Consider the following 11,431-nt stretch of genomic DNA (forward strand, 5'->3'; position numbering starts at 1 on the left):
CACAGTCTTCATTTCAATGGATTTAACTTTCTACTCGCTTAGGGTCATGTATTTCAATCATAGGGTACAGAACTATGACCTTGGCTGGGATCATCAGCCCCAATTACTCAATGGGGCACTTGTGAAACATTGCGGACTCAATTTGACTCTCCACGGGTGTGGCTAAAATTGCTCCTGCCTGGCCCTAAAGCTTACATGATCTGCTGTCCCCCAGAAACTCACTATGAGAAAACTCATGCTAAATTCGCCACAGAGATCAGGGTTTACAGGACCCTTGGAGCTAATCTCTGTCTGTCTTCCTCCCCTTCCTCCTCCTCCTCCTCCTCTTCCTCCTCCCCGTCCTCCTCCTCCGTTAGCTGTTACAAGCCTTCAAAAGTTAACAGGGGTGATGAAGCCTCTATACAATCATTTCATCTCACTATCGTTGACTGAAGCTCGCTGATGTAATGAAGTTACATAATCACCGATTATGCACGACTTCCATCCATCTTCCTTCATATCCACATATCTTCTCCCCTCCCCTTCAGATCAATCTACCAGGTGAGATTTATAACACATGTAAATGCTCCATTCTCTCATCATTGGAACTGAATATGGGACTTTAGCATTGCAGTACAGTGCACTGAACCACGTCATCAATATTGATTTTTTAAATCCTGTTTCCCAGGCAGAATATGCTTAAGCATCCTTCATGCTCTTGTCTCTAACTTTTTACCGAAAGGGTAAAATAGATGTAACAGATAGAACACATCCTCAACTTAAGGTTAAGGGAAGTGTGTAACTGCCTGCATTTCCAAAGCTGGCTGCACTGCAATAAAAGGATGGTCTCTGCTTCCAGACCTTCGACTCCCCTGCACGTGGGTCGCAGCCTCAGCTATACAGGATATTGGGTAAATAATTATATTATTGGACAAACTGAACTTAAGAAAGAAAGCATTATGGTGATACTGAAAATAATATTGCACCATTCTCTATTTTAGTCATCGTTTTCAGCTTTTTCTTTTCTTTTTTAATTCTGAATGATAATCCAGTACATAAAAAAGTAGCCTAGGGTACTTAATAATCTCCAATAATCACAACCTAGAGAACAATTAACAATGATTATCACCTTAAAGTTTAAGAACTTGACAAGTGGGATGTCCCTGGTCCCATTGCGGCTGTGAAATGCAGCAGAATGCTGCACTGAGTTGAAAACATATTTCTTTTAATGAATAAAGAGTGGCTCGTTTCATTTTAAATAGGGCTCTTCAGTAAGTGTCCTTTCACGGCTGCTACCCCTTCCAGAACACAAGAGCCACAAATATTGCATCCAAACAAAGAGTGTCTACCCAGAATTAATTCAAGACACTCTCCCATATCAAAATAATTGGAGGGGGAGTGATGCTTTGATTTATTTTCAATTACACTCAGAATACAGTCCCACATACACACACACACACACACACACACGCACACACACCAACACACCCAACTGCAGTTATTCCATTCAGTGCCAATAACGGCCACATCACAGCCATCTAGGCGATGCAGCAATCATCCAAGTCACCCATTCCATTACAAACGCCCAAGTTTGCTCACGCCACTGATGGGTTTGCATATATAAAATGACCTTACCCACAAGAGTCTTCCAAATTATTCTCCTCTGGATATCAGTCAGTAAGGTAACTGCTGGTCATCACAATGCGTATTCAGAAAAATCCACGTTTTACTCCTGTGCTCTTTTTCTTGTTTTTGCTAGCAATTAATATCGTGAACAAGATACCCATTCACAAATGCCAAGTTCACCATAAAAGCAGATAATTCCATACAGCTCTTCCCTACAAGACTGCCTCCAGTTAGTTCTCAAAGTGCCCGATTGTTCGGTGAAGATACAATCCAGGTGCAGAGCAGGGGAAAAAAAAGAAAACTGGGAGAAAAAAGAAGAGGCAGATAGAAAAGGAGAGACTGATAGAGGAGAGGGCAGAAAAAAAGGGAAGAAATTTTTTAAAAACAAGGAAAGAAAAGGCCGGTAAGTGAGGAAGTCTGTGAGCTCTACGACAAGAATCGGAGTCTTGCCTTTGGCAAATCTTCTGTATCCATGTAGCCTTTCAGATCCCCTTGGTCCCCAAGTAAAATTTCCAGATCCGGGATGCAGCCATAAGAAAGAATCCTATGTATATTTCACAAGTATCCCGCAATAACAGATCCAACGGGGCTTTCCTTGTACAGTACTGCTATGTGAAAGCACACAACCCCTGCTGTTTGGGAAGGTGTCTCCTGGGTCCTAGCTCCTTTCAGCAGCCCCCAAAAATGATTTTTCAAAAAAGAGTGGGGGGAAAAAAGCAGCTTTGCGTTTGCCTTGAATGATGCTAATCCTGAGCGAAAACGACAAGGAAACCACGACTAGCACGAGATCTTGATTAATAGCCACAATCCACTCAAAATATCCCAGGGAAGAAGGAGCGAAAACAAGAAAGAGAAACTGCAATGCATAAATGATTCCAGTGTTTCTACAAGATCGGTTCATTTGATTGAATGCATTCTCTGGTTTGCTGCAAGTCATAAAGAGGATAGTGTTACTGCCACCCAATGGATATTTTAGTACTAGCCAATCCACAGAACGCCACCGCTTTGCGAGTTTTAGTTTTCAAAGACTTAAGAGAGAGGAGTGTAGCCTGGGAATCTTTGGGAAAGGACCCTGCGAGGCCTCGAATAACGAGAATCTGTCCTTCCAGGCAAAAGTGGACCGGCAACTGGGGACGCTTCACCCAGTCCAGCGTTAGCCACCTTAGAATTACGGTTCCATTTCTATAGGAGGCAGAAAGGTAGAGAGAGTGATGCCTAAACTGACATGCTCATAATAACCTCCTTTTCATCACTTCTCTTTAGAGCTGATTTGTTATTGCGAGCGACCTCTCTCTCACTCTCCCTCACACTCACTGTCACACACTCACACTCACACACACACACACACACACACCCATACACGACCATTCTCTAAATCACTTTAAGCCGGATTTCAAACGGCAGCCTGGTGCGAAGCGGTTGCTCCAAACCTCCGGCGGCACGGTGATAATTGTTTCTAAACGGCAGTTTTGCAAAGTGCTTCTGCCGGTATTGGTATGTAAATTGTGAGTGCAGGAGGCAGTACTCTCCACCCTGCCGTTCTTTCTGTTTGGGGAGGAGCAAAATCTTCCTTGAGTGAGCGGGGCTCGGGAGAAGGGTGCCAGTGGCAGGCTCTCTGGGAGGGGGTGAGGGGCGGGGCGCAAAGAGGAGGAGATTGAAGAGGATCCTCCTCCCAGCCGCCGTGTCACAGAGTTCGCTGCGGGATGGGAATCTGAGACGGAGTCGTGATGGGAATAGAGGGACAAAGTAGGTAGTGATCAAATAAATTAGGATATTTGCTCAGTTTAAGATGTGTGCCCTTTATATTACCTTGGGATAATATAATACATGTGGTTCTATACTTCTCAATCTGGAACATAGGCATGATCACCTGAGTGGCTTGTTAAAATGCAGATTCGGATTCAGTAAGTCTGGAGTGAGGCCTGACAGTCTGCATTTATAATAAGCTGGTCCATGGACCATAACAATGCTGCTGGTCTATGGCCCACACTTGGAGTAGCAAGACTCTACAGAAGAGTTAATATCTGCACTGCAACCACAACGTCAGGTTCTGACAGTGGGGTGGGCAAGGCAGCTAGAGGCTGAGAAACACTTTTCCAATCTCCACCCCTCCCGCTCCCTGCCCTTCAAGTTTTCCCACACACCACCTGTAGCCCCCGATCTCGAAAACAACCCATTCTACAATGTATTTCACAAGCTTTTGTAATGTAAGGTTTAACCCCAAATAGAACAATAAATAGGCAAAGCAGCCTTGACCCTAGAGAAGTGTATCTTCATTTAATGTGGGGAATAAAACCCAATTGAAGATAAAGGAAAGCCTTGCAAATATTCGGTCAAATGCGAGCTAAACTAATGCAAGCTAAACTCAGGTCACAGGTGAGATTGAATGAGGGCTGAGAGACTGGATAGGGAAGTCAATATGTAGTTTTAAAAAGGAAGGAGCAGTATAATGAACTTCCCAGTCCAAGCTGAGGGAAGATCTGGTTAAAGTGTGTAGGCAAGTGTTATGTGGTTTCCCAGGAGTTAACTCACCCAGATTAACCGCCTACATGCCAGCCACTCTCCTTTCCCTGCTCCTTCCCCACAGGCTCCCATCCAGAGTAAACTGAGAATCAGGGGTGAAGGGGAAATATATCCTCCTCTTCTCATACAGGTGATCCACATTCTTAGCACCTTCTCTTGTTGTGGTCCTTTGGCTGACCCATTTAAGCGATGAACTTGACTTCAGATGGACTGAGAGGGGGCCACAAGTAACAAATTTAATTGCTTCAAGCAAAGTTTAGAAGTAAAAGTCCTGAGCTGTAGGCTCAAATCCTAGATTTGAGCCTGATTTCTACTCCTAAGTAGCCGTAATTACCCAAGGGATTCACTTTAATTTCTCTTGGCCTCAGTTTCCTTGTCTGTAAAATGACAGGTTGAAATTAACCGGTTGCCAAGGTCTACTCTACTTCCATATGGTACCAAAATCAAGTCCTCTATTTGCAAGGCTTTTGCTAGTCAGTTTGTTATTCTACACAAAGCAAGAGTTCTAATGATTACCTTGACATGGGCTGCACAGAGGATCCAGAAGCTTTGAAAAGTGTGTTGAAGACACGGGTGAACATTTGACCATTTCGATCCTCTTGCAAGAGATAATTTGAAACGCTTTCTTTTCAGATCCAGGAAGGGAAGTGTTTGTTTGAATCTGAGGTGAAGCATTGTCTATTCCTGGATCTTACAGAGCCAACTGTGGGCCTCCCTGTTTGTTGCCATGGGATCCTCTTTGTGCGAACTGTCTTGAACTGTGTGGGAACATTTTCCTCTTGCCTCCCTACAGTTCTCTCTCTAACTCTTCTCAAGATATGTGTCAGAACAAAATGTAGCTGCATTATTGCCAATAAGACTAACAGCAGCTGCAAGGTGCATCTAATTAAGAATTTTAATTACTTCACCAAATTCTCATTTGCAGATGTTTAGAGCATTAAACAATGTATTGTGATTTTATTTTAAAATCTGAGTAAAGCTGACCTACCTCCCAAGGGGGGTGGGTGTTAAAAAACTACACAACTCAATGATGGGTATAAAAAAAGGCTGTGACATGGGAAGTATATACCTTGGCTCATTGTTTGCGATTAAAGTGATATTTTATTCAGGATGAAAAACTAGTGTGCATATCCATATATATGCCTTTTTTACTAAAGTAGAAGGCAAATAAATCTCAGAATACTATGAAAATCAATAATTTACTATTCTAGCCGAATCCTTGCATGTTACATAGTTCTTCTCAAATGTTCTGTTCTTTTCTTTCCCCCAGTAACAGGATGGTTAACAGTAAGTTTCGTGCTGCAGTATGGGGATTGTAGGCTATAATCCAAAGCATTATGGGGTTTGTAGTAAAAACTGGCTGCAGATCAATTCCATGCTTCTAGCTTTTCTCAGTTGAAGGGACTGCTGTTTTATTTTCAAATAATAAAAAAGAAGAATATCAATATATTTTAAATAAGAAATTCATTTTAATGAAACAAAGTTGCTATTACTGGGAGTATGAAATTAGAGTTTAACTAAAATAATATTCTAACTGAGGAGATGGAGAATGCAATAACATCTACTTTATAAGCCCCAAATAACCTGAGTGAGCTATTTCCTAATGTTTGTATTCTATAGCTAAGGTTTCCAAAGTCACTTTTATTGTTTTAGTATTTCTTAAAGAGTAATGTGGACACAGGAGATTCAAATTCTTATTGTATCCACGTTTAACTACTGGTAGCCTACATTTAATATTTCACACTTCACATCATTCCTCAATGAAGTGAGCCAGAGTTTTATTTAATCTACCTTTTTAGATGTTTTGTTATACAAAAATACTCTGAATTGTCACAGTAGTTCCCCTTTTTAATGAAATCCTTAAGGCTAGAATATCTAGAAAATATGTCGGGACTGGGATATTTCATTCCACTTCAATTTAATCAATTATAGGAATGTATAAATTAAGGAGTTATAATTCAAGCCATCTTTTGTATGCAAATGATTCTATGTAGGTAAATACATAATTTATAGAGGTTTTGATTTATCTCTGTTGGCAATTTATTTCAAAGTTCATTAAACATTTTTTGTACGATATAAATTCAAAGTCTAGCTCCCTGGTAATGTTCTATGAAATCAGTCCCCCTTTTGTTATAGAGGCTAAAATATGTCTCTTCAAAGTCTCTTCCATCTGTGAAAGTCCCCATTATCATGCTAAGTTACTTAGAAAGTATTTTTTACCTAAGGTTGCTTACTTTTCTCTTTCTCTCCTTAAAGAGGACTCCATCCACAAAAAGGCAGTGCTAAAGCAAACTATTATTACCGACATGAAGAAATGCAAAATCAAGCACCCTTCATTTTCAGGCCTTTTGCCAGCAGCATTCATCTGAACCCACCACCACGTATTCTCACATGATGTACAGACAAAGACTTGAGCATTTCAGCAGAATTCCACCATAAAGTTCAGAAGTAATAAAGAGTGTTATGAAAAAGCAAACAGCAAGAGGAAAGAAAAAGGCCATGCCTGCTTTTCTTTCAGATTTCTAAGTTTTGAATCATAGAAATATACAAATATATATCTTCTTGAATGCAGTTTACATTATTGTTCATACTGTGAATATTTCTTTTATGGTCATAAAAATAAAAGCAATGCCCTAAATGAAACACTATGTACATAAGCGATGCAAATGCATCCCGGTGGAAAGCCGGCTGGCTGCTGGTGGGAGGGTATATTTATACAGTGCCTTTCATTTGGAAGGTTCCCAAAATGATTTGCAAACTGTATATAGAGGAATTGCTCACCATGGAAATTCACCCACTTCCAGGAGAGAATGCAGAAGTCATTCCATGCTGACAACTAGTTTAAATAAAACCACAGAACAATATTTCAGGTGGGCAAAATTATAATTGATTCAGGAAATGTACATTGAAAATCCACTATGTGCCAGGTACAGTTCAAGGTACTGAGGGTAGCATTATGGATATATATGGTCAAGTTTCCTACTCTCCTAAAGCTTATATTTTACTGAAATATGACCAGAACTCGGGAGTTGAAAGCCCTATTTCTTGATGAATTTCTGATCCCTGCCTATGGTTCTACTGAAACAGACCACTTGCTACTTTTTATAATGTATTTTCATCAGGCTTCATGATATCCAGGACACACGACCTGTGGCAACGTATTCTACATCCAATTGATCACGCACAAAAAAATAGCTTCAGATATCATGGTTGAAGCAGGCAAAAAGGACAATAACATTTCCTGCATTTAATGATTTGGAAGAGGTAGGGCAGAATTAAAAGTCTTCCGGGTTGGGGAAATTAAATGAAATGGTATTGCTATATACACGTGGAAGACCTCTTCCACTGAAATGATTCAGGGCACTTCATGGTAATTAAGGCATATAAAATAGTTTAGTAAAGAGAGCAGTGTGAGCTAATGTTTCAGAGCATAAAATACGGAATCAAATACCAGTGTCTCTTAACTTTACTAGATTTATAATATTTTTCCAATGGAAGTAGAACAGGAAAAAAGGGTGAACCAGGCACTGCCAAAGTTCAGCCCAGACCCCTGTGTGCTCACAGCCATCACTCGCCTCTCTGTGTTTGCATCTAAAGGCCAGCCCCTGCATCCTCTTTAACTATTGCTCTTGGGCTACTGGGGCACCTTGACTTGCCTTTATTGAGTGTACAACCCTCCTCCACCTTAGCCAATGACTGACATCAATTGGAGTATGAAACCCTAGCTCTTTTGCCTTCAGAAAAACTCTGAGGCATAATTTACAATGTAGAGGTCCCCTCTGAAATCAGGCTGAAGCTACGATTGGCCTGTAATTACACTCTGTTTGTTGTCTGGGAACATAAGACAGAGGGTAATGAGAAATAATCATAGAAGTCCCATCTCTAGCTTTTAAATTGTCAACCTGTATTACTGGAAACAGATCATTCATTCATTTACCCATCTGTCTATGGTTTATCCATTACATCCTATGTGCCAGACATTGTGGGGTGTTGGAGCTCTAAGGATGAGTAAGGCACAGTCCCTGTCCCTAAGGAACTCAAGTCTAGCAGTGAAGAAAAACAAATAAACATCACATGTGATATACAGTGTGATGAGTTCTGTAAGAGAGATCTGAATTCAGCCAAAAAGAGTCAGGGAAGACTGAACAGAGGTGTTATTTCAGTGACCTTGAGGGATGAACAAAAATAAAATCACAAAAATGAGTGAAGACCAGGAATAAACAGTAACCTCTAAGTAGACCAATTTTCTTCTACCTAGATGGAAATAGCACTGGTCCTGGTAGTAGAAATCAAGTGTTTAAAGTTATAGAATCCATTTTTGAAGGGGGCTCTAGAGATAACCTTGAATAATCTCTTTATTTTAGTCAGAGGAAATTGAGTCTCACTCGGCCGAACGACACAGTTATTTAAGCTCACAAAGCTAGAAAGTGGTAGGAGTTCTCTTCTAGCATTACTCAGCCATATTGCCTGTCAGCCTTTTCTTGAAAAAGATAGATTGAGGACATAATAGAGATATCTGATATAATAAGATCTGATCTGAATCCTGCCCTATCACTATATGGCCTTGAGAAAATTCCTTGCCCTCTCTGAGTGTCCTCCTATAAAAAATGAACTTAATAGGATAATCTTCTCCTGGGGGTACTGTACCACATGAAACTATCAGAGTGCCTAGAACATAGGATGCAGGAGAGAAGCATGCTTTGTTTCATTTTGTCTTTAGTTTCTTATCATTTCTTTTCTTTCCCAATCAGAGAATGTTACAGTGGTGTAAATGGAGACAAGAATGTTTTAATTTTTGTTCCTGTGGGGTTTTTTAATATACTAGCTATAGATTTGAAGAGAACCAGACATTAAGATAGTTTTCTTCTTTGTAAAAATAAATAAATAAATAGATGTTGTTTTTGGTTAGGACCTACCCTGTCTCTGACTGAAACTCATGGTTTTATTGATAGATCACTTCAGGACCAGTCCAACTTTGTTCAGTGTAAGCTATGTAGGTGAGTCTGCTTCTTTTAACCAGCTAGTTATAATAATAATAAACAATACTGACAAATATATTTGCCAATTGAAGAAGTATATTTTATGCATATTGCAAAAAAGGATAACTAAATGGCAAATAAATGTATGAAAAGGTAAGTGACTTCGTAAGACATAACAGCGATGTAAATTTAAAGCACAATGCAATATCATGACACATTCACCAGAACTTTTAATAATGGACAATAGAAAACATGGGTGAAGAGTTGGAGCAACTGCAACTTGCATCTACTCCTGGTGAAAGTAAAAATTGTTTCAATAACCTTGGAACACTTTTCAGCAGTGCCTATTAATTCTAAACATGTGTATAACCTATGATGCCATCAGTTCCATTCTAGGTATAGGCCCAAAAGAAATAGATACATATGTTCACCAAAAACATGTATTAGAAAGTTCAAAGCAGGGGCTTCCCTTGTGGCGCAGTGGTTAAGAATCCACCTGCCAATGCTGGGGACACGGGTTCGATCCCTGGTCCAGGAAGATCCCACATGCCGCGGAGCAACTAAGCCCGTGCGCCACAACTACTGAGCCTGCGCTCTAGAGCCCACGAACCACAGCTACTGAGCCCATGTGCCACGTCTACTGAGGCCCACATGCCTAGAGCCCGTGCTCTGCCACGGCAATGAGAAGCCCACGCACCACAAGGAAGAGTAGTCCCCACTCGCCACAACTAGAGAAAGCCCGTGCACAGCAATGAAGACCCAACGCAGCCAAAAATAAATAAATTTTTTTAAAAAAAGCTTATTAAGAAAAAAAGAAAGCTCACAGCAGCTTTATTCAAAAAGTTCTAAACTGGAAACGACCCAAATGCTCATGAACGGTAGAATGGATAAATATACTGCAGGATATTCTTACTGCAGGCTACTGTACAGGAATGAGAACTAACAGTCATGGCTACTAGCAACAATATATTTCAATCCCACAAACATAACGTTGAGCAAAAGAAGGCAGACATAAAAGAATACATCCTGTAAGACAACATTTGTAGTAAAAACAAAACTAATCTAATCTACATTGTAAAACATCAGGATAGTAGCTACCCTTAGTGAGAGCAGTGACCAGAGGTATGTTTAAGGAGAGCTTTGGAGGTGCTGGTAATATTCTGGGTTTTTTTTACCCTGATGTTGGCTATTCGAGTGTATTCATACTGTGAAAATTCACTGAGCATGTATATAGTGTGTGCACTTTTGAAATATATTTTATATTTCAATAAAAAGTTTTTAAAAAAAGAAGTTTGTTTTAAAACCAGAAGAAAGGAGGAGCTTCAAGATGACGGAGGAGTAAGATGCGGAGATCACCTTCCTCCCCACAAATACATCAAAAATACATCTACATGTGGAACAACTCCTACAGAACACCTACTGAACGCTGGCAGAAGACCTCAGACCTCCCAAAAGGCAAGAAACCCCCCACGTACCTGGGTAGAGCAAAAGAAAAAAGAAAAAACAGAGACAAAAGAATAGGGACGGGACCTGCACCAGTGGGAGGGAGCTGTGAAGGAGGAAAGGTCTCCACACACTAGAAGCCCCTTCGCGGGCGGAGACTGCGGTTGGCGGAGGGGGAAAGCTTCGAAGCCGCGGAGGAGTGCGCAGCCACAGGGATGCGGAAGGCAAAGCTCAGAGATTCCCGCACAGACGCTCGGTGCCGACCGGTACTCACCAGCCTGAGAGGCTTGTCGGCTCACCCGCCAGGGCGGGTGGGGGCTGGGAGCTGAGGCTCGGGCTTCCATCGGAGCGCAGGGAGAGGACTGGCGGCGTGAACACAGCCTGAAGGGGTTAGTGCGCCACAGCTAGCCGGGAGGCAGTCCGGTAAAAGTCTGGAGCTGCTGAAGAGGTAAGAGACTTTTTCTTGCCTCTTTGTTTCCTGAGGGGATTAAAAGCGCTACTTAAAGGAGCTCCAGAGACGGGCACGAGCCGCGACTAAAAGCGGGAACCCCAGAGACAGGCGTGAGCCGCGGCTAAAAGCGCGAACCCCAGAGACGGGCATGAGACGCTAAGGCCGCTGCTGCCGCCACCAAGAAGCCTGTGTGCGAGCACAGGTCACTCTCCACACCTCCCCTCCCGGGAGCCTGTGCAGCCCGCCACTGCCAGGGTCCTGGAATCCAGGGACAACTTACCCGGGAGAACGCGCGGCCCACCTCAGTCTGGTGCAACATCATGGCGGCTTCTGCCGCCGCAGGCTCGCCCGTCCTTCCATGCCCCGCCCTCCCCCCCACCCCCGCCTGAGTGAGCCAGAGCCTCCGAATCAGCTGCTCCTTTAACCCCGT

General features: G+C 42.0%; 1 protein-coding gene across 1 annotated transcript in view; it reads right to left on the reverse strand.

The window, feature by feature from the left end:
• IL1RAPL1 (interleukin 1 receptor accessory protein like 1) overlaps positions 1-2,337 on the reverse strand; it is a 1,336,730-nt gene extending 1,334,393 nt beyond the window's left edge. The window contains exon 1 of the mRNA XM_067722926.1: positions 1,615-2,337. The gene's annotated coding sequence lies outside the window, so the exon portion shown is untranslated. The remainder of the gene's footprint in view (positions 1-1,614) is intronic.
• Between the last annotated feature and the right edge of the window lie 9,094 nt (positions 2,338-11,431).

Source organism: Pseudorca crassidens, chromosome X (assembly GCF_039906515.1).
Source record: "Pseudorca crassidens isolate mPseCra1 chromosome X, mPseCra1.hap1, whole genome shotgun sequence".
Taxonomy (NCBI): domain Eukaryota; kingdom Metazoa; phylum Chordata; class Mammalia; order Artiodactyla; family Delphinidae; genus Pseudorca; species Pseudorca crassidens.